We start from the raw sequence: 21,549 nt of genomic DNA, 5'->3' as shown, positions 1-21,549 counted from the left end.
GGGGAAGTGTATGAAACAGCAGGGGAGAGGCATGGGGAAGTGTATGAAACAGCAGGGGAGAGGTATGGGGAAGTGTATGAAACAGCAGGGGAGAGGCATGGGGAAGTGTATGAAACAGCAGGGGAGAGGCATGGGGAAGTGTATGAAACAGCAGGGGAGAGGCATGGGGAAGTGTATGAAACAGCAGGGGAGAGGCATGGGGAAGTGTATGAAACAGCAGGGGAGAGGCATGGGGAAGTGTATGAAACAGCAGGGGAGAGGCATGGGGAAGTGTATGAAACAGCAGGGGAGAGGCATGGGGAAGTGTATGAAACAGAGCAGGGGATAGGCATGGGGAAGTGTATGAAACAGAGCAGGGGATAGGCATGGGGAAGTGTATGAAACAGAGCAGGGGATAGGCATGGGGAAGTGTATGAAACAGAGCAGGGGATAGGCATGGGGAAGTGTATGAAACAGAGCAGGGGAGAGGCATGGGGAAGTGTATGAAACAGAGCAGGGGATAGGCATGGGGAAGTGTATGAAACAGAGCAGGGGATAGGCATGGGGAAGTGTATGAAACAGCAGGGGAGAGGCATGGGGAAGTGTATGAAACAGCAGGGGAGAGGCATGGGGAAGTGTATGAAACAGCAGGGGATAGGCATGGGGAAGTGTATGAAACAGCAGGGGAGAGGCATGGGGAAGTGTATGAAACAGCAGGGGATAGGCATGGGGAAGTGTATGAAACAGCAGGGGAGAGGCATGGGGAAGTGTATGAAACAGCAGGGGAGAGGTATGGGGAAGTGTATGAAACAGCAGGGGAGAGGCATGGGGAAGTGTATGAAACAGCAGGGGAGAGGCATGGGGAAGTGTATGAAACAGCAGGGGAGAGGCATGGGGAAGTGTATGAAACAGCAGGGGAAAGGCATGGGGAAGTGTATGAAACAGCAGGGGAGAGGCATGGGGAAGTGTATGAAACAGCAGGGGAGAGGCATGGGGAAGTGTATGAAACAGCAGGGGAGAGGCATGGGGAAGTGTATGAAACAGCAGGGGAGAGGCATGGGGAAGTGTATGAAACAGCAGGGGAGAGGCATGGGGAAGTGTATGAAACAGCAGGGGAGAGGCATGGGGAAGTGTATGAAACAGCAGGGGAGAGGCATGGGGAAGTCCTACTTAGAAATCCTGGGACCGGTACAGGCTGATTAATATCGCTGCAAAGAGATGAAAACAAGAGCATAACTGAAGACAGTGGTGTCTCCAGTCCTGAGTGTGCAAGGTAAATGCTCTGTAGCTTAAGTGTGTGTAGCCAGTCACACAAAATTAAACATACCTCTCATATCAGCTCGCTACTTGCATATAGCAGGACAATAATTAAAAATGAATGATCAGGGTTGTGTGGAGGAAGGAAAAACACTAATTCTACCCCAACGGATTGTTCTTTCAAATTGAGGAATGAATAAATGTGCTTAATTCAAGCACACATGGGAACGCAAATGAGAGTGTAGAATTACAGTTCATTTGCGTCTTAGGGACTGAGATGTAATTTTGTAGTTCCCCATTAGCTTCCAGTGAACAGTACAGAACAACAGCATTGTGGCATTAGGTGGCAGCTCGGTCTCTGAATGTACAAACACATCCTGCCAGCGCCCCTCTGATCCCTACTCAAGTAAATAGAGAGTGGGAGAATTTCCCACCCGTGTGTGTGTGTGTGTATATATGTTAGATGTTATTTTTTTTCAGAGCATAAAAACACAGCACAAATGGAGACCAATCATGCACTGGGAATTTCTGGAGTGCTTTTAACATGGCTGGTTTTCAGGCAATTAGAAGGACCAAGCCAGGACTGGAGAGGGAGTTGGGAGGTAGTGGTGATAATCAAATCACATTTTATTGGTCACATACACATGGTTAGCAGATGTTAATGTGAGTGTAGGGAAATTCTTGTGCTTCTAGTTCCGACAGTGCAGCAATATCTAACAAGTAATCTAACAATTCCACAACCACTACCGTGTACACACACATCTAAAGGGATTGAATTTATTTATTTATTTCACCTTTATTTAACCAGGTAGGCTAGTTGAGAACAAGTTCTAATTTACAACTATAAGAATATGTACATATGAATATATGGATGAGCGATGGCAAAGCGGCATAGGCAAGATGCAATAGATGGTATAAGATACAGTATATACATATGAGATGAGTAATGTAAGATATGTAAACATTAGTAAAGTGGGATTGTTTAAAGTGACTAGTGATCCATTTATTAAAGTGGCCAATGATTTGAGTCTCTATGTTGGCAGCAGCCTCTCTGAGTTAGTGATTGCTGTTTAGCGGTCTGATGGCCTTGAGATAGAAGCTGTTTTTCAGTCTCTCGGTCCCAGCTTTGATGCACCTGTACTGACCTCGCCTTCTGGATGGTAGCAGGGTGAACAGGCAGTGGCTTGGGTGGTTGTAGTCCTTGATGATGTTTTTGGCCATCCTGTGACATCCGGTGCTGTTGGTGTCCTAGAGCGCAGGACACCGACAGGTAGTTTGCCCCCAGTGATGTGTTGTGCAGACCGCACCACTCTCTGGATGCAGAACCTTGCGGTTGAGGGCGGTGTAGTTGCCGTACCAGGCAGTGATACAGCCTAACAGGATGCTCTCAATTGCGAATCTGTAAAAGTTTGTCAGGGTTTTAGGTGACAAGCCTAAAGAAGGGGAGAGAGGAGGATAATTGAGCTGTACATCATACCTACTGTATTTGCAGTGTAAAACCAGCTCTCTAGCTTCCTGGAAGAGCTAAAGGTGCTTTAAACCTAGAATCTGCAGTTGAAACAATAACAAAGCTACCACCCCGCCTTGGTTTTGGTAAAAAAATTGAAGGATGGTCTTGGAGAAGTGTAACAACTCTCAAATTCATAGACGGGGCTATTGATGCAAGGACTGATTAACCATGGTATAAAAATGATAGTTTCAACCATGTTTGAGGCTATACAGTGTTAGTTATTTACAGACATTGGAGTAAAAAAAAAGCTTATTGTAGGTTCTGATGGGGTTCGACAGTTGAACTAAGCTCATGAGGCATGGATAAGTTATATTCTTGAAGAATCAATGGGTATACAGTATATAATTCATTTATAAGTCCAAAAATTGATGTAGCAACTAAGGATTCTAGCTTGAAATGAAACAAATAATAGCTGCAGAGTGAGCAGGAGAACAGAGAGACGAGAGGGGGTGGGAGGATGGGACAGTAGACCTCCGTTTGAGGTCAGTGCTGTAGTGCTAACATATCACATTTTGCAAGGTTGTCATGGAAGGTAAATCAATGGTATACTAGAGCCAATGGTATACTAGCCTATACTAGAGCCAGACAGGGAGATTTGTGTTCCAAGGGAAGTTTGTCTGTATAGCTGTACACAGCTGTACATTTCAATGAAACATGGTGAAGCCCCAAAATTGCCCTCGCTAGAAGCCTGTGTTTCAGACATAAGGAAGTAGATGGCTGCAAACGTTCTACTTTTAAACTCGGACAAAACAGAGATGCTTGTTCTATGTCCCAAGAAACAAATAGATCTTCTGTTGAATCTGACAATTAATCTTAATGGTTGTACAGTCGTCTCAAATAAAACTGTGAAGGACCTCGCCGTTACTCTGGACCCTGATCTCTCTTTTGCAGAACATATCAAGACCATTTCAAGGACAGCTTTTTCCATCTACGTAACATTGCAAAAATCAGAAACTTTCTGTCCAAAAATGATGCAGAAAAATTAATCCATGCTTTTGTCACTTCTAGGTTAGACTACTGCAATGCTCTACTTTCCGGCTACCCGGATAAAGCACTAAATAAACTTCAGTTAGTGCTAAATACGGCTGCTAGAATTCTGACTAGAACCAAAAAAATGTATCATATTACTCCAGTGTAAGCCTCCCTACACTGGCTTCCTGTCAAGGCAAGGGCTGCTTTCAAGGTTTTACTGCTAACCTACAAAGCATTACATGGGCTTGCTCCTACCTATCTCTCTGATTTGGTCCTGCCGTACATACCTACACGTACGCTACAGTCACAAGACGCAGGCCTCCTAATTGTCCCTAGAATTTCTAAGCAAACCGCTGGATTCAGGTCTTTCTCCTATAGAGCTCCATTTTTATGTAAGAGACGCAAACTCGGTCTCAACCTTTAAGTCTTTACTGAAGACTCATCTCTTCAGTAGGTCATATGATTGAGTGTAGTCTGGCCCAGGAGTGGGAAGGTGAACGGAAAAGCTCTGGAGCAACGAACCGCCCTTGCTGTCTCTGATGGCCGGTTCCCCTCTTTCCACTGGGATTCTCTGCCTCTAACCATATTACAGGGGCTGAGTCACTGGCTTACTGGGGCTCTTGCATACCGTCCCTGGGAGGGGTGCGTCACCTGAGTGGGTTGAGTCACTGATGTGATCTTCCTGTCTGGGTTGGCGCCCCCCCTTGGGTTGTGCCGTGGCGGAGATCTTTGTGGGCTATACTCAGCCTTGTCTCAGGATGGTAAGTTGGTGGTTGAAGATATCCCTCTAGTGGTGTGGGGGCTGTGCTTTGGCAAAGTGGGTGGGGTTATATCCTTCCTGTTTGACCCTGTCCGGGGGTCTCCTCGGATGGGGCCACAGTGTCTCCTGACCCCTCCTGTCTCAGCCTCCAGTATTTATGCTGCAGTAGTTAATGTGTCAGGGGGCTAGGGTCAGTTTGTTATATCTGGAGTACTTCTCCTGTCCTATTCGGTGTCCTGTGTGAATTTAACCAGTTGGATATAGGGGGCGCTATTTTAATTTTTGGATGAAAAACGTTCCCGTTTTAAACTAAATATTTTGTCACGAAAAGATGCTTGACTATGCATATAATTGACAGCTTTGGATAGAAAACACTCTGACGTTTTCAAAACTGCAAAGATATTGTCTGTCAGTGCCACAGAACTGATGTTACAGAAAAAAAACAGATGAAAATCCAATCAGGAAGTGCCGCATTTTTTGAAACCGCCTCATGGCAATGACTCCTTATATGGCTGTGGAGGAGCTAGTAGTCAGCTTACGTTTTCCACGTTTTCCCCCAAGGTGTCTGCAGCATTGTGACGTATTTGTAGGCATGTCATTGGAAGATTGACCATACGAAACTACATTTACCAGGTGGTCGCTTGGTGTCCTCCGTTGCAATTATTGCGTAATCTCCAGCTGCAGTACTTTTCAGTTTGCTATGGAGGAGAAATCTGAGATGACAGTGTTGTTAACAAAAGGCTAAGCTTGTGATTGAATATATTTATTTCATTTCATTTGCGATTTTCATGAATAGTTAACGTTGCGTTATGGTAATGCGCTTGAGGCTATGATTACACTCCCGGATACGGGATTGCTCGTCGCTAGAGGTTAAGTGTGTTCTCTCTAATTCTCTCTTTCTCTCTTTCATTCTCTCTCTCGGAGGACCTGAGTCCTAGGACCATGCCTCAGGACTACCTGACATGATGACTCCTTGCTGTCCCCAGTCCACCTGGCCGTGCAGCTGCTCCAGTTTCAACTGTTCTGCCTTATTATTATTGGACCATGCTGGTCATTTATGAACATTTGAACATCTTGGCCATGTTCTGTTATAATCTCCACCTGGCACAGCCAGAAGAGGATTGGCCACTCCTCATAGCCTGGTTCCTCTCTAGGTTTCTTCCTAGGTTTTGGCCTTTCTAGGGAGTTGTTCCTAGCCACCGTGCTTCTACACCTGCATTGCTTGCTGTTTGGGGTTTTAGGCTGGGTTTCTGTACAGCACATTGAGATATCAGCTGATGTACGAAGGGCTATATAAATAAATTTGATTTGATTTGGTCTGTGTTGCTTCCAATACTTTTTTTGCAGAGCAATATACTGTGTATCTCTATATATGGCTCCAGAGTTTTGTATTTGATGTCATCACTCTGCCATAGTTCATTTTGTGCGGAACTGTTGACATTAATTATTTAATTCAAACACTCTGACTCTCTCTCCCCCCCCTTCTCTTTCTCTCTCCCTCTCATATCTCCTGTGCACTGCTCTGTCCTGCCCCGCCTGTCTTCTGTCCATCTTGTCTTTTCCTCCCCTCCTCTCCTTTTCCCCCTTTCACTCTGTCTGCCCTTTGAATGGTGCAATTCCGCACTCACACACACCAGCACTGGCAAGATTTCTTCCCATTCATTACTGACCAAAGTGTTCTCCCCTCACAACGCAGCTTTGCAGATTAGATAATGCATGAACTATCTCAAGACAAGTTCTTTCAACACTCATGATCCCTTTAGGAAAAGGAAGAGATGCTAATGTTTCGTGGAAGGAGATGGATGAAATGAGACCAAGGGTATTCTCAACATGGAACTCTGAAAGTGTAGGTCTTAAGTCAAAACAAGAACAAAAATATGTAGAATTTGTTATTGGGCTGAGAGAAAAACGGTAAGTACTCTCACACTGCCTGACTGCACTTGAAGTTCCCAGAAGCACCTGCTCCTCTGTGAAATAGAATACAATAATATTGGAGAAAACTACCAGACTGCATCCTCCATTAACTGCATCAATGTGCTTCAGATTCTGCACTTAATAATGGGTCTTGAATCAAAGCGGTGATGTCACTGTGACATGGTACCAGAACTTCTGAGGCTGCATCAAAGGCCATAATCCAATAAAACGACGGCTTCATAAAGACATGCAATTCATCCCTCAAACTTCTTCATTGATTGCCATCTTCCTTCACTCTCTCCCCATCTCCCTGTCACTCTCTCCCCATCTCGCTCTCCCTGTCACTCTCTCCCCATCTCCCTCTCCCTGTCTCCCTCTCCCCATCTCTCTCTCCCTTTCCCCATCTCCCTCTCCCCGTCTCTCTCCCTCTCCCTGTCTCTCTCTCTCGCCATCTCTATCTCCCGTCTCTCTCTCCCTCTCCCCATCTCTCTCTCCCTCTCCCCATCTTTATCTCCCTCGCCCCATCTTTATCTCTCTCTCCCCATCTCCCTCTCCCCATCTTTATCTCCCTCTCCCCATCTCTCTCCCTCTCCCCATCTTTATCTCTCTCCCTCTCCCCATCTTTATCTCCCTCTCCTCATCCTTATCTCCCTCTCCCCATCTCTCTCTCCCTCTCCCCATCTTTATCTCCCTCTCCCCATCTTTATCTCCCTCTCCCCATCTATCTCCCTCTCCCCGTCTCTCTCTCCCTCTCCCCATCTTTATCTCCCTCGCCCCATCTTTATCTCCCTCTCCCCATCTCTCTCCCTCTCCCCATCTTTATCTCCCTCGCCCCATCTTTATCTCCCTCCCCATCTCTCTCTCACTCTCCCCTTCTCTCTCCCTCTCCCCATCTCTCTCCCATCTCCCTCTCCCCATCATTCTCTCCCTCTCCCCATCTTTCTCTCCCTCGCCCCATCTTTCTCTCCCTCTCCCCATCTCTCTCCCTCGCCCCATCTTTCTCCCCCCATCTTTCTCTCCCTCTCCCCATCTCTCTCCCTCTCCCCATCTCTCTCCCTCTCCGCATCTCTCTCTTTCTCTCCCTCTCCCCATCTTTCTCTCCCTCTCCCCATCTCTCTCCCTCTCCCCATCTCTCTCTCCCTCTCCCCATCTTTATCTCCCTCGCCCCATCTTTATCTCTCTCTCCCCATCTTTCTCTCTCTCTCCCCATCTCTCTCTCTCTCCGTCTCTCCCTCTCCCCATCTCTCTCTCTCTCCATCTCTCTCCCTCTCCCCATCTTTCTCTCCCTCTCCCCATCTCTCTCCCTCTCCCCATCTTTATCTCCCTCTCCCCATCGTTATCTCCCTCTCCCCATCTCTCTCTCTCTCCATCTCTCTCCCTCTCCCCATCTCCCTCTCCGCATCTATCTCTCCTCTCCCCATCTCTCTCCCTCTCCCCATCTTTCTCTCCCTCTCCCCATCTCTCTCCCTCTCCCCATCTCTCCCTCTCCCCATCTTTATCTCCCTCTCCCCATCTTTATCTCCCTCTCCCCATCTCTCTCTCTCTCCATCTCTCTCCCTCTCCCCATCTCCCTCTCCCTCTCTGCATCTATCTCTCCTCTCCCCATCTCTCTCTCTCCCCATCTTTCTCTCCCTCTCCTCATCTTTATCTCCCTCTCCCCATCTTTCTCTCCCTCTCCCCATCTTTATCTCCCTCTCCCCATCTTTCTCTCCCTCTCCCCATCTTTATCTCCCTCTCCCCATCTTTCTCTCCCTCACCCCATCTTTATCTCCCTCTCCCCATCTTTCTCTCCCTCTCCCCATCTTTATCTCCCTCTCCCCATCTTTCTCTCCCTCTCCCCATCTTTATCTCCCTCTCCCCATCTTTCTCTCCCTCTCCCCATCTTTATCTCCCTTCCCCATCTTTCTCTCCCTCACCCCATCTTTATCTCCCTCTCCCCATCTTTCTCTCCCTCTCCCCATCTTTATCTCCCTCTCCCCATCTTTATCTCCCTCTCCCCATCTTTCTCTCCCTCTCCCCATCTTTATCTCCCTCTCCCCATCTTTCTCTCCCTCACCCCATCTCTCTCCCCATCTCTCTCTCCCTCTCATCCTCATGATGTCTTCTCACACTATGGAGCTTCAACCGCTACATATCCTTCACAGGAACCTCCTGGAGGCAGGCACTGTAATAGCCTCATTTCCACCATTTAGGCATTGTACAGTCATTGTGATGGGTAATTTGGCGGTAATTTACGCTGGGCCGTGGCCCCTGAAGGAATCCCATTTCACAGTGATGAAGGCTGTCTCCGGGATGACTGTGTGCCTCACTGAGCCACAGAATGGGCTACGCCCCCATTTTAGCAGGGATAATTGGCAGTAGCTAAAGCTTTTCCACTGGCCTTGAAAACAAAGTAGGGCAGAGGGTTGTACCTACAGTACTATATGTAGCGTTAGTGTGTAACTCTGGAAGACATTCTCTGCACTACTGTGTCAGTCCATCAGATGGAGATATTTATTAAGAATGGATTTTGGTCATGGATCATACCCTGCAGAAAGGCATCCTAGCTAAGTGAGCCTGCTGGTATTATAGTGTGTGTTGAGCTGGTCTCTAATGATGACATCCATGGAGAGTGGTAGCTAATGGACACATCATTGACTGTGAGTTGAGTGTTTGGCTCAGTAACAGGGAGACAGAAGCAGGTGTGTATTTAATAAACCGCTTTAAGATGCCATTTTCATAATTCTTCTCAGGTTGGGTGCAGTTACAGTTATTGTTGTGTGGAGCCAGAGTGGGCAGAGGGCCCTCTTAGTGTAATGTTGTGTGGAGCCAGAGTGGGCAGAGGGCCCTCTTAGTGCTCTTCAAAAGGCCCTCGTCGCTCATAATTAGGGGGGACATTTGAAGACGCGCTGAGAAGAAGAAACAGCACCACAAGCTCCTCAAGGGGGACGGCCTCAAAGCCCAAGAACCTTTTAGAGAGGGATGGAGGGAGGGAGGGAGAGAGAGAGAGAGAGAGAGAGAGAGAGGACCACTTGTTTGTTATATACAAGGAGGGAGGACCACTTGTTTGTTATGTACAAGGACAGAAAGTCCTCAAGTTGCTCGTAGAATTATAAAAATAGTCGAGACTATCGTCAAGTATATTCTGCATAATACATTTTATTGTGCGAGTGTGGTGCAGTTATCCTTGAAAGTTTTCATTGGAGAAAGAGAGAGCGAGAGAGATGAAAAGGTCTACTTCTCTTGTTTGTTATGTACAAGGACATACATGCCTGTTGCACTATAAAGTGTTAGAAAATCCTTTGGCAAAATAATGTTCATGGTAAGAGACAGCAGAACATTCATCTATGTAAATGCCACAGAAGCACTGGACCTTAAGAGTTTTCCTCTGTAAAAACTACTTTACAATACTCAAGCTCCAAATTACGGGCACACACAGAGAGCACTGCCCTCACAGTCAATATCATTGTGGATGCGATAAGTGGGAGGGAGGTTTGAACAATGTGAAATTTAGGACATGAGTAAGATTTTTGACTTTGTCAATTACCAATCTGGATAAATGACGCAATAGAGATGAATACAATATGACACCTGATTGATTACATTTACATTTACATTTAAGTCATTTAGCAGACGCTCTTATCCAGAGCGACTTACAAATTGGTGCATTCACCTTATGACATCCAGTGGAACAGCCACTTTACAATAGTGCATCTAAATCTTTTAAGGGGGGGTGAGAAGGATTACTTTATCCTATCCTAGGTATTCCTTAAAGAGGTGGGGTTTCAGGTGTCTCCGGAAGGTGGTGATTGACTCCGCTGTCCTGGCGTCGTGAGGGAGTGTGTTCCACCATTGGGGAGCCAGAGCAGCGAACAGTTTTGACTGGGCTGAGCGGGAACTGTACTTCCTCAGTGGTAGGGAGGCGAGCAAGCCAGAGGTGGATGAACGCAGCGCCCTTGTTTGGGTGTAGGGCCTGATCAGAGCCTGGAGGTACTGAGGTGCCGTTCCCCTCACAGCTCCGTAGGCAAGCACCATGGTCTTGTAGCGGATGCGAGCTTCAACTGGAAGCCAGTGGAGAGAGCGGAGGAGCGGGGTGACGTGAGAGAACTTGGGAAGGTTGAACACCAGACGGGCTGCGGCGTTCTGGATGAGTTGTAGGGGTTTAATGGCACAGGCAGGGAGCCCAGCCAACAGCGAGTTGCAGTAATCCAGACGGGAGATGACAAATGCCTGGATTACCCTGCCATTCAGTCAAATCACTCAACTATATATTCCTTACACAAAAGGAATTATGCTTGAGTCAAAATATTTTTTTTAAGCATACCACACACGCTAATTGATATTTCTTAGTCTAGAACTGACTCCACAATTGTCTGGTCATGTATCACATTCATTACCAGTCTTATCTCCATCACTCTGTTCTCACTCACACACTCTCGCCACTCCTCTTTCTCTCCATTCCTGTTTTCTTCTTCTTTCTCCTTCCCTTCTCCCTTTCCATCCTATGCCCCCCCCATCAGTGGTGTAAAGTACTTCAGTAAAAATACTTTAAGTACTATTTAAGTCGTTTTTTAGGGTATCCGTACTTTTCTATTTATATTTTTGCCAACTTTTCCTTTTACTTCACTACATTCCCAAAGAAAATAATGTACTTTTTACTCCATACATTTTCCCTGACACCCAAAATACTTGTTACATTTTGACAGGAAAATGGTCCTATTCACACACTTATCAAGGGAACATCCCTGGTCATCCCTACTGCCTCTGATCTGGCGAACGTACTAAACACAAATGCTTCGTTTGTAAATTATGTCTGAGTGTTGGAATGTGCCCCTGGCTATCTGCCAATAAATACAAAATGGTGCCTTCTGGTTTGCTTAATATAAGGAATTTGAAATGGTTTATACTTGTACTTTTGATACTTAAGTACATTTTAGCAATTCCATTTAATGTTGATACTTTATGTATATTTAAAATCAAATACATTTAGACATTTACTCAAGTAGTATTTTACTGGGTGACTTTCATTTTCTATTAAGGTATCTTTACTTTTACTCAAGTATGACAATTGAGTACTTTTTCCACCACTCCCCCCCATGCCTCTCTCTTCGACCCCCTTGCCATCTCTTTCTTCATCTCTCTCTGGCTTGATTCAGTGAAGTTATCATTTAGAAACTATACCAGTTCTACTAGCTGCTCGTCTATGGTCTGCTGAGGAAGTGCTTGTTCTGAAGGGAGTGATAATGACGACACCACACTACACCAGCTTTTCCCGGAACGTCACAGGATTACCTTCCTCCTCTCCTCCCCTGGCTGTCACTCTCTGCCTCTCACCCCTCAGCCAGGTGATGTATAATTACAGGATTACCGTCCTCCTCTCCTCCCCTGGCTGTCACTCTCTGCCTCTCACCCCTCAGCCAGGTGATGTATAATTACAGGATTACCGTCCTCCTCTCCTCCCCTGGCTGTCACTCTCTGCCTCTCACCCCTCAGCCAGGTGATGTATAATTACAGGATTACCGTCCTCCTCTCCTCCCCTGGCTGCCACTCTCTGCCTCTCTCCCCTCAGCCAGGTGATGTATAATTACAGGATTTACCGTCCTCCTCTCTTCCCCTGGCTGCCACTCTCTGCCTCTCTCCCCTCAGCCAGCTGATGTATAAATACAGGATTACCGTCCTCCTCTCCTCCCCTGGCTGTCACTCTCTGCCTCTCTCCCCTCAGCCAGGTGATGTATAAATACAGGATTACCGTCCTCCTCTCCTCCCCTGGCTGCCACTCTCTGCCTCTCACCCCTCAGCCAGCTGATGTATAAATACAGGATTACCGTCCTCCTCTCCTCCCCTGGCTGCCACTCTCTGCCTCTCTCCCCTCAGCCAGATGATGTATAATTACAGGATTACCGTCCTCCTCTCCTCCCCTGGCTGCCACTCTCTGCCTCTCACCCCTCAGCCAGCTGATGTATAAATACAGGATTACCGTCCTCCTCTCCTCCCCTGGCTGTCACTCTCTGCCTCTCACCCCTCAGCCAGGTGATGTATAATTACAGGATTACCGTCCTCCTCTCCTCCCCTGGCTGTCACTCTCTGCCTCTCACCCCTCAGCCAGGTGATGTATAAATACAGGATTACCATCCTCCTCCCCTGGCTGTCACTCTCTGCCTCTCTCCCCTCAGCCAGGTGATGTATAAATACAGGATTTACCGTCCTCCTCTCCTCCCCTGGCTGTCACTCTGCCTCTCACCCCTCAGCCAGGTGATGTATAAATACAGGATTTACCTTCCTCCTCTCCTCCCCTGGCTGCCACTCTCTGCCTCTCACCCCTCAGCCAGGTGATGTATAAATACAGGATTACCGTCCTCCTCTCCTCCCCTGGCTGTCACTCTCTGCCTCTCTCCCCTCAGCCAGGTGATGTATAAATACAGGATTACCGTCCTCCTCTCCTCCTCTGGCTGTCACTCTCTGCCTCTCTCCCCTCAGCCAGGTGATGTATAAATACAGGATTACCTTCCTCCTCTCCTCCCCTGGCTGTCACTCTCTGCCTCTCTCCCCTCAGCCAGGTGATGTATAAATACAGGATTACCTTCCTCCTCTCCTCCCCTGGCTGTCACTCTGCCTCTCACCCCTCAGCCAGGTGATGTATAAATACAGGATTACCGTCCTCCTCTCCTCCCCTGGCTGTCACTCTGCCTCTCTCCCCTCAGCCAGGTGATGTATAAATACAGGATTACCGTCCTCCTCTCCTCCCCTGGCTGTCACTCTCTCCCTCTCTCCCCTCAGCCAGGTGATGTATAAATACAGGATTACCTTCCTCCTCTCCTCCCCTGGCTGTCACTCTCTGCCTCTCTCCCCTCAGCCAGGTGATGTATAATTACAGGATTTACCGTCCTCCTCTCTTCCCCTGGCTGCCACTCTCTGCCTCTCTCCCCTCAGCCAGCTGATGTATAAATACAGGATTACCGTCCTCCTCTCCTCCCCTGGCTGTCACTCTCTGCCTCTCTCCCCTCAGCCAGGTGATGTATAAATACAGGATTACCGTCCTCCTCTCCTCCCCTGGCTGCCACTCTCTGCCTCTCACCCTCAGCCAGCTGATGTATAAATACAGGATTACCGTCCTCCTCTCCTCCCCTGGCTGCCACTCTATGCCTCTCTCCCCTCAGCCAGATGATGTATAATTACAGGATTACCGTCCTCCTCTCCTCCCCTGGCTGCCACTCTCTGCCTCTCACCCCTCAGCCAGGTGATGTATAAATACAGGATTACCATCCTCCTCCCCTGGCTGTCACTCTCTGCCTCTCTCCCCTCAGCCAGGTGATGTATAAATACAGGATTTACCGTCCTCCTCTCCTCCCCTGGCTGTCACTCTGCCTCTCACCCCTCAGCCAGGTGATGTATAAATACAGGATTTACCTTCCTCCTCTCCTCCCCTGGCTGCCACTCTCTGCCTCTCACCCCTCAGCCAGGTGATGTATAAATACAGGATTACCGTCCTCCTCTCCTCCCCTGGCTGTCACTCTCTGCCTCTCTCCCCTCAGCCAGATGATGTATAAATACAGGATTACCGGCCTCCTCTCCTCCCCTGGCTGTCACTCTCTGCCTCTCTCCCCTCAGCCAGGTGATGTATAAATACAGGATTACCGTCCTCCTCTCCTCCCCTGGCTGTCACTCTCTGCCTCTCTCCCCTCAGCCAGATGATGTATAAATACAGGATTACCGTCCTCCTCTCCTCCCCTGGCTGTCACTCTCTGCCTCTCACCCCTCAGCCAGGTGATGTATAAATACAGGATTACCATCCTCCTCCCCTGGCTGTCACTCTCTGCCTCTCTCCCCTCAGCCAGGTGATGTATAAATACAGGATTTACCTTCCTCCTCTCCTCCCCTGGCTGCCACTCTCTGCCTCTCACCCCTCAGCCAGGTGATGTATAAATACAGGATTACCTTCCTCCTCTCCTCCCCTGGCTGTCACTCTGCCTCTCACCCCTCAGCCAGGTGATGTATAAATACAGGATTACCTTCCTCCTCCCCTCCCCTGGCTGTCACTCTGCCTCTCACCCCTCAGCCAGGTGATGTATAAATACAGGATTACCTTCCTCCTCTCCTCCCCTGGCTGTCACTCTGCCTCTCACCCCTCAGCCAGGTGATGTATAAATACAGGATTACCTTCCTCCTCTCCTCCCCTGGCTGTCACTCTGCCTCTCACCCCTCAGCCAGGTGATGTATAAATACAGGATTACCTTCCTCCTCTCCTCCCCTGGCTGTCACTCTGCCTCTCACCCCTCAGCCAGGTGATGTATAAATACAGGATTACCTTCCTCCTCTCCTCCCCTGGCTGTCACTCTCTGCCTCTCACCCCTCAGCCAGGTGATGTATAAATACAGGATTACCTTCCCCCTCTCCTCCCCTGGCTGTCACTCTGCCTCTCACCCCTCAGCCAGGTGATGTATAAATACAGGATTTACCGTCCTCCTCTCCTCCCCTGGCTGTCACTCTGCCTCTCTTCTCTCAGCCAGGTGATGTATAAATACAGGATTACCTTCCTCCTCTCCTCCCCTGGCTGTCACTCTGCCTCTCACCCCTCAGCCAGGTGATGTATAAATACAGGATTACCGTCCTCCTCTCCTCCCCTGGCTGTCACTCTGCCTCTCTCCCCTCAGCCAGGTGATGTATAAATACAGGATTACCGTCCTCCTCTCCTCCCCTGGCTGTCACTCTCTCCTCTCTCCCCTCAGCCAGGTGATGTATAAATACAGGATTACCTTCCTCCTCTCCTCCCCTGGCTGTCACTTCTGCCTCTCTCCCCTCAGCCAGGTGATGTATAAATACAGGATTACCGTCCTCCTCTCCTCCCCTGGCTGTCACTCTCTGCCTCTCTCCCCTCAGCCAGGTGATGTATAAATACAGGATTACCTTCCTCCTCTCCTCCCCTGGCTGTCATTCTCTGCCTCTCTCCCCTCAGCCAGGTGATGTATAAATACAGGATTACCTTCCTCCTCTCCTCCCCTGGCTGTCACTCTGCCTCTCACCCCCTCAGCCAGGTGATGTATAAATACAGGATTACCGTCCTCCTCTCCTCCCCTGGCTGTCACTCTGCCTCTCTCCCCTCAGCCAGGTGATGTATAAATACAGGATTACCGTCCTCCTCTCCTCCCCTGGCTGTCACTCTCTCCTCTCTCCCCCTCAGCCAGGTGATGTATAAATACAGGATTACCTTCCTCCTCTCCTCCCCTGGCTGTCACTCTCTGCCTCTCTCCCCTCAGCCAGGTGATGTATAAATACAGGATTACCTTCCTCCTCTCCTCCCCTGGCTGTCACTCTCTGCCTCTCTCCCCTCAGCCAGGTGATGTATAAATACAGGATTACCTTCCTCCTCTCCTCCCCTGGCTGTCACTCTCTGCCTCTCTCCCCTCAGCCAGGTGATGTATAAATACAGGATTACCTTCCTCCTCTCCTCCCCTGGCTGTCACTCTGCCTCTCACCCCTCAGCCAGGTGATGTATAAATACAGGATTACCTTCCTCCTCTCCTCCCCTGGCTGTCACTCTGCCTCTCACCCCTCAGCCAGGTGATGTATAAATACAGGATTACCTTCCTCCTCTCCTCCCCTGGCTGTCACTCTCTGCCTCTCACCCCTCAGCCAGGTGATGTATAAATACAGGATTACCTTCCTCCTCTCCTCCCCTGGCTGTCACTCTGCCTCTCACCCCTCAGCCAGGTGATGTATAAATACAGGATTTACCGTCCTCCTCTCCTCCCCTGGCTGTCACTCTGCCTCTCTTCTCTCAGCCAGGTGATGTATAAATACAGGATTACCTTCCTCCTCTCCTCCCCTGGCTGTCACTCTCTGCCTCTCTCCCCTCAGCCAGATGATGTATAAATACAGGATTACCTTCCTCCTCTCCTCCCCTGGCTGTCACTCTCTGCCTCTCTCCCCTCAGCCAGGTGATGTATAAATACAGGATTACCTTCCTCCTCTCCTCCCCTGGCTGTCACTCTGCCTCTCTCCCCTCAGCCAGGTGATGTATAAATACAGGATTACCGTCCTCCTCTCCTCCCCTGGCTGTCACTCTCTGCCTCTCTCCCCTCAGCCAGGTGATGTATAAATACAGGATTACCTTCCTCCTCTCCTCCCCTGGCTGTCACTCTCTGCCTCTCTCCCCTCAGCCAGGTGATGTATAAATACAGGATTACCTTCCTCCTCTCCTCCCCTGGCTGTCACTCTCTGCCTCTCTCCCCTCAGCCAGGTGATGTATAAATACAGGATTACCTTCCTCCTCTCCTCCCCTGGCTGTCACTCTCTGCCTCTCTCCCCTCAGCCAGGTGATGTATAAATACAGGATTACCTTCCTCCTCTCCTCCCCTGGCTGTCACTCTGCCTCTCACCCCTCAGCCAGGTGATGTATAAATACAGGATTACCGTCCTCCTCTCCTCCCCTGGCTGTCACTCTGCCTCTCTCCCCTCAGCCAGGTGATGTATAAATACAGGATTACCGTCCTCCTCTCCTCCCCTGGCTGTCACTCTCTCCCTCTCTCCCCTCAGCCAGGTGATGTATAAATACAGGATTACCTTCCTCCTCTCCTCCCTGGCTGTCACTCTCTGCCTCTCTCCCCTCAGCCAGGTGATGTATAAATACAGGATTACCTTCCTCCTCTCCTCCCCTGGCTGTCACTCTCTGCCTCTCTCCCCTCAGCCAGGTGATGTATAAATACAGGATTACCTTCCTCCTCTCCTCCCCTGGCTGTCACTCTCTGCCTCTCTCCCCTCAGCCAGGTGATGTATAAATACAGGATTACTTCCTCCTCTCCTCCCCTGGCTGTCACTCTGCCTCTCACCCCTCAGCCAGGTGATGTATAAATACAGGATTACCTTCCTCCTCTCCTCCCCTGGCTGTCACTCTGCCTCTCACCCTCAGCCAGGTGATGTATAAATACAGGATTACCTTCCTCCTCTCCTCCCCTGGCTGTCACTCTCTGCCTCTCTCCCCTCAGCCAGGTGATGTATAAATACAGGATACCGTCCTCCTCTCCTCCCCTGGCTGTCACTCTCTGCCTCTCTCCCCTCAGCCAGGTGATGTATAAATACAGGATTACCTTCCTCCTCTCCTCCCCTGGCTGTCACTCTCTGCCTCTCTCCCCTCAGCCAGGTGATGTATAAATACAGGATTACCTTCCTCCTCTCCTCCCCTGGCTGTCACTCTCTGCCTCTCTCCCCTCAGCCAGGTGATGTATAAATACAGGATTACCTTCCTCCTCTCCTCCCCTGGCTGTCACTCTCTGCCTCTCTCCCTCAGCCAGGTGATGTATAAATACAGGATTACCTTCCTCCTCTCCTCCCCTGGCTGTCACTCTGCCTCTCACCCCTCAGCCAGGTGATGTATAAATACAGGATTACCGTCCTCCTCTCCTCCCCTGGCTGTCACTCTGCCTCTCTCCCCTCAGCCTAGGTGATGTATAAATACAGGATTACCGTCCTCCTCTCCTCCCCTGGCTGTCACTCTCTCCCTCTCTCCCCTCAGCCAGGTGATGTATAAATACAGGATTACCTTCCTCCTCTCCTCCCCTGGCTGTCACTCTCTGCCTCTCTCCCCTCAGCCAGGTGATGTATAAATACAGGATTACCTTCCTCCTCTCCTCCCCTGGCTGTCACTCTCTGCCTCTCTCCCCTCAGCCAGGTGATGTATAAATACAGGATTACCTTCCTCCTCTCCTCCCCTGGCTGTCACTCTCTGCCTCTCTCCCCTCAGCCAGGTGATGTATAAATACAGGATTACCTTCCTCCTCTCCTCCCCTGGCTGTCACTCTGCCTCTCACCCTCAGCCAGGTGATGTATAAATACAGGATTACCTTCCTCCTCTCCTCCCCTGGCTGTCACTCTGCCTCTCACCCCTCAGCCAGGTGATGTATAAATACAGGATTACCTTCCTCCTCTCCTCCCCTGGCTGTCACTCTCTGCCTCTCACCCCTCAGCCAGGTGATGTATAAATACAGGATTACCTTCCTCCTCTCCTCCCCTGGCTGTCACTCTGCCTCTCACCCCTCAGCCAGGTGATGTATAAATACAGGATTTACCGTCCTCCTCTCCTCCCCTGGCTGTCACTCTGCCTCTCTTCTCTCAGCCAGGTGATGTATAAATACAGGATTACCTTCCTCCTCTCCTCCCCTGGCTGTCACTCTCTGCCTCTCTCCCCTCAGCCAGATGATGTATAAATACAGGATTACCTTCCTCCTCTCCTCCCCTGGCTGTCACTCTCTGCCTCTCTCCCCTCAGCCAGGTGATGTATAAATACAGGATTACCTTCCTCCTCTCCTCCCCTGGCTGTCACTCTCTGCCTCTCTCCCCTCAGCCAGGTGATGTATAAATACAGCCATGGATCAATACCGACCAATGGGAGAAATGTATCATTAAGTTTCTTCGCCCCCTGTAACCTCTTTGACCTTTAGAAGATCAGTTCAGCGTACTTCTCTACACCCAAGCCCCACTCTGTTCCCCACTCTGAGGACATGGGCCTATACTGTGTATTATATGGATTATAATTCATGGGCATTTTTGTTGGGGTTGATACATTTCTTGTAAGGGAAAATCATGTCTAAAATTTCTAAGTGGAAACTCCAAACTTCAGAAGCCTTTTTAAACCTCAAATACACTACATGTTTTACATTTCCTGCATATACTCTGTAGCTACTACTGTGAACAGATTAGGAGCCCTAAATTAGCCTTTCCACACTGCTTTCACCCAATGTGATGGAATGGAGTCATTAAACAGATTGTGACAGTGCTTTGGGGACTCGTGTGCTGCACGACTTCAACTGGGAATGGAAAAGACGGTAAGCCTTGAGTGAGCAAGATCATTGATTTACTCTTGTGGGAATTAGGAGGACTGATGGTATTCAACTTCAACACTTGTTTGGGAGTGTACAATTGGATAGATAGGCTTAATACTGTCTGTGTGTAGCATTGTGAGGCTGAATAAACATTAAAGCCCCCTGAATCCTCTGTGAGAGTATAATTCCACATTCCATATCTGCAGCAGGCATTTATCTCTTCCATTTCATTATCATGAAATCTATATTCTGTCAGCTCCCTGGCGCCATAATTTGGTTCTGAAGTATATTCACAAATAAAGTGCATGTAGATTTGAAGATGTAATGTTTTTTTTCCTGGGGTAAAATAATAATTCAGTCACTACTACACAGCAGTCATAAAAAATAGATGTGATTTGAATGAAAGCCCCGCGAGCCAATTAGCAACGGTAGTTTGAACAGGAGAGTGGGTCGATTGCTCACAGAGGAATGTGTGGGAGGGGGTGGGGGCATTCATATACAGAGAGAAGTGTAATTTCTGGAAAATACAATTATGTTCCGACCTTGATTCATTGTCACTAGTTACTTTTCTTGCACCTGTGGTTCAAGATGGAATTGGAAAGTGGCATCTCTCTTTCTTTCTCTCTAAATCATTGGGCTACACAGGAAGAGACTGACATTGTTTTCTTTCTTTCCCCAGTCACTTGCTCATTTTTGACATAATGGTTGAATTACAGTATATTCCATGTTTTACATGATAGACAGGTGAATCTGACAGTATTGACCCAGGGTGTCTGTGCAACTTCAGAGACTATTTGAGCTCAGTTAACTAAAGCCTAAGGCATCCGCTCAGGGAGCTAACATTCATCTTCTGATTTCAGTTATAGTTATGTGACAATGTAGTCAAGCAAACTTCATACACTCCCCCTTTAACCACCTCCTCTCCACAGTCATCCTAGGTCATCTGTATGCCACAAGACGGGTTAGCCCACTGAACTAAAGCCGTACCCACTGGGCAAAAACTAATTGAATCAACATTGTTTCCATTTAATTTCAACAGACAATTTCTATGTGATGACGTTGAATCAATGTGGAAAACTGATTGGATTTTTAAAAAGTCATAAAAGTAAGGGGATTTCTTAATTGTTTTTCGCCCAACGTTTAACCTAAATCTAATGACATTTTGTTGTCGACTTCAAATTGAATTCAGGTTAGTTGACAACTCAACCAAATGTGAATCAAAACTAGAAGTTGAACTGAGGTCTGTGCTGTGCCCAGAGGATAGGCATTAGCTTGGTGAGTTATAGCAAGTTTATGGTCTCAGCCAAGGTTTTTCATCATGCAAGAGTGGCTCACACATTAATGGCTGATACAATGTAATTGCTCTTAAATTAACTCTTGAAAATGTAATCTCATAGATAGGTCATGCAGCCACCTACCTCTACATTTCTTATAGGCTACCATTTTCAGCAGGCAATCTTAGCATTCCCGCTGAGAAAAAATGATCACTCTTAATGAACGGTAGATGAGAGGGAATGGTTTGCACAGGGTCAAATGGGACTACTGATGCCACCGCGCAGAGGGCAGTCAAAAGCCAAATAGTAATGTTATCATACCAAGACGATTGCCACTCCGCAATAGAGGTCTAGCGCTGAGCACTAAGCACAGCACGGAAACTCATATATTAGATCGCACATAATGAGAAAAGCCTTGCAGTCTGTAAAGTACAGGGGGCGGATGAGGGGGGAGGGGATTTTTGCATTACGCGTACAGTAGGAGTGGCAAGCCTAGACCGTTCCTTCGCGCACAATGAACTGTAGACTACAGCTGGCTGTTACTTCCAGTCTGTGAGACAGGGGTGGGCAACAGGAGGAACAAAAAAGTGACAGTTTACTGTGGTGGTCTTACAGCTTTAAATCCGCCACCTGATATGCTATGGCAGCGATCATGGGACTCTCAAATCCAGTTCGGAAAGAAGGTAAGCACAGCGCAAACAGAGGATGCCTTGGATAACAGACAATATAACCAGACGTGTTCATTCCAAACTACTATAGCGATAGTAAATGCAACTTATTATTTTAATTAATTCAGTTTTCTGTCAAATTACAGAAATGAGATGTGTTGATATGTGGACACGCACTGGCGGCGCGCTCGGTGGTCGTGTTTGATGTAACCTACCTTTGACAGCTACTGGTCAGAGCTCGTGCAGACGTGTCGAACCAAGCACTGTTGTAGAACCGAGGTGAGGTATTTTATTAACTACCATAATTATTAAATGCTTAATACATTAGTAACCCTGACAACGCTGTATATATGTCCATAGTAGCCTATATGACTGACAGACAAGGCTATTAGACAACCAAACTCGGTTCATGTATGGTCGG

The 21,549-nt window shown here is 48.3% G+C and overlaps 1 protein-coding gene and 1 long non-coding RNA gene across 3 annotated transcripts in view; one reads left to right on the top strand and one right to left on the bottom strand.

The window, feature by feature from the left end:
* Positions 1-1,831: 1,831 nt before the first annotated feature.
* Positions 1,832-21,549, bottom strand: part of LOC127914319 (uncharacterized) — a 21,990-nt gene continuing 2,272 nt past the window's right edge. Inside the window, exon 2 of the long non-coding RNA XR_008088020.1 lies at positions 1,832-2,669. This is a non-coding gene — a long non-coding RNA (uncharacterized LOC127914319). The remainder of the gene's footprint in view (positions 2,670-21,549) is intronic.
* The window catches only part of LOC118374537 (G protein-activated inward rectifier potassium channel 4-like), a 25,544-nt gene continuing 24,978 nt past the window's right edge, over positions 20,984-21,549 (top strand). For both annotated transcript variants that reach the window (XM_035760968.2, XM_052489908.1), the window contains exons 1-2: positions 20,984-21,143; positions 21,275-21,407. The gene's annotated coding sequence lies outside the window, so the exon portion shown is untranslated. The remainder of the gene's footprint in view (positions 21,144-21,274; positions 21,408-21,549) is intronic.

This window comes from Oncorhynchus keta, chromosome 31 (genome assembly GCF_023373465.1).
Source record: "Oncorhynchus keta strain PuntledgeMale-10-30-2019 chromosome 31, Oket_V2, whole genome shotgun sequence".
NCBI classification, from domain to species: domain Eukaryota; kingdom Metazoa; phylum Chordata; class Actinopteri; order Salmoniformes; family Salmonidae; genus Oncorhynchus; species Oncorhynchus keta.
The sequence above is the reverse complement of the archived record's forward strand: the minus strand, read 5'-3'. Positions and strand labels throughout refer to the sequence as shown.